Below are 1985 nucleotides of genomic sequence, written 5' to 3'. Positions count from 1 at the left end.
GTCTCGTATACATTTTGTCTTGATCCAAAATGTTAAAAAATACTTCGGTTGATTTCCTTTTTGACATGCATTGTAACGTAGGGCCTGATTCACAGAATGAACTTAAGACTCAATCCTAAACTTACTACTATTTCGGTATTCACAGAATGCACATACTACTTTTGGCATTCACAGAATGAACTTACTACTTTTGGTATTCACAGAAGTTAGGATTTTGTCTTAAGTATGTCTTAAGTCTGTCTTAAGTCTGTCTTAAGTCTGTCTTAAGTTTGTCTTAAGACAAACTTAAGACAAAATCCTAACTTCTGTGAATGCCAAAAGTAGTAAGTCCATTCTGTGAATGCCAAAAGTAGTAAGTGCATTCTGTGAATACCAAAATAGTAGTAAGTTTAGGATTGAGTCTTAAGTTCATTCTGTGAATCGGGCCCCTTATGTCTGACAGTAGATCACCCACGCTGAATCCATTACATGTGCTCTGGTGCCCCTTCATCTTCCTTCTCAACATATTGGGAAGAGACTGCAGTAGTATGCAAGACTGCACTAAACTTCTCTAAAACAAAGGCTGACACAAATATTTTTGGAATCCTCGGTGTCTGTGTGTGTACCACTATTTCATTGTCTACTGCCATCAGGGACTTTGAGGTTCCGATGTGAGTCATTCTTAAACCAGTATGTGGAGTTTGTACACCTACAGGATTGTGAATGGGTGTGCAATTTGAGTTTCAACCTGTACAGTAAATAGTTGAATCGCAAATTGTCCATTCGCAGGGTGTTGCAAACAATCTGCCTAATACATAATCATTAGCTAGGTCTCAATTTGCGATTGACTGCAAATGCAGAGATGACAGTCTGCAAGGGACAGCAGACTATGATTTCTTCATTTGAGTTCCTAATCTGAAAACTTTTTTTTAAAGTAGCCTCTGTCCATTGAAAAAATGGATGCTCAATTTAATTAACAAAAATTCTTGTTTGGAAAATCATCAGAATGGATTGGGCAGTGGTCCTCTGAACAAATGAATTTAGATTTTTTCAGAATCTTGAGGCCAAACACAACAGAAGTCAATCAAACTAGGAACCCCCCAGGTGTATATATGAATTTTATAATTATACCTTGAGGAGTCATGTCATTTGACAAACAATAACTTTACTATCCCCCCAAAAAAATTTTTAATTTAATATCCATAAAAGTCCATTTTACTTTTAGCCAATTAAAAAGCAAAAATGCAAATTAGTACTAATTGGTAAAAAAAATCTTAAGTCTAACATGTCTCAAAAATGGATATATTTTACACCAGTCTGTTTGAAAGTCCGATTATATTATAATTCTCTCTCTTCTTTTCAACCGATATATAGGTGTATTTTCATTGTGATTTCCCCAAATATCCACATGCCATTCATTTTTTATACAATGTCTACCTCTATAACTAGTGCACTGACTACTCTATCTGCTTTGTTGACTCAGTTTCAGTTCTCTCTAGGGATGATTTGTCTCTATGGTAAGGTTTTCCATACCTACCATCTCTGCATATTTTCCAAGAGATCATTGTTCAATGCCTTCATCCAACTAACATTAAATATATTCTGCATTCTCCAATAATGAGCAGAGCAGGATGGCACTAGTGTTCCATTATTAAAAATTATGAACACTTTTGTGCACTGTGCAACCCCGTCAATAAGTGAAACATTAATTTAAAACTGCATCATCTCTGCATCTCTTGCTCTTACCAAACAGCTGATGCAGTTTCTTCAGTCCAAGAACCTAACTTGTGCTTTCATCCAAAAATATGTTTTACTCAGCTTCTGCCAAAAAAATATAACCTTGCTATAACTATTTCACTGACGCTGTGATGACGATAAGGGTCTCGCCTCATTTACAAGGCACATTTTAACGCTGTGTTTAGCGTGAAAGGTAAGGGCAATTGCAATGGGCATTCCACAGCAACACCTATTGATTTTGATGCTGTGCCGTATTTATGAGGGAGTGG

The sequence above is a fragment of the Lissotriton vulgaris genome, chromosome 1_2 (assembly GCF_964263255.1).
Source record: "Lissotriton vulgaris chromosome 1_2, aLisVul1.2, whole genome shotgun sequence".
NCBI lineage: Eukaryota > Metazoa > Chordata > Amphibia > Caudata > Salamandridae > Lissotriton > Lissotriton vulgaris.
The sequence above is the reverse complement of the archived record's forward strand: the minus strand, read 5'-3'. Positions refer to the sequence as shown.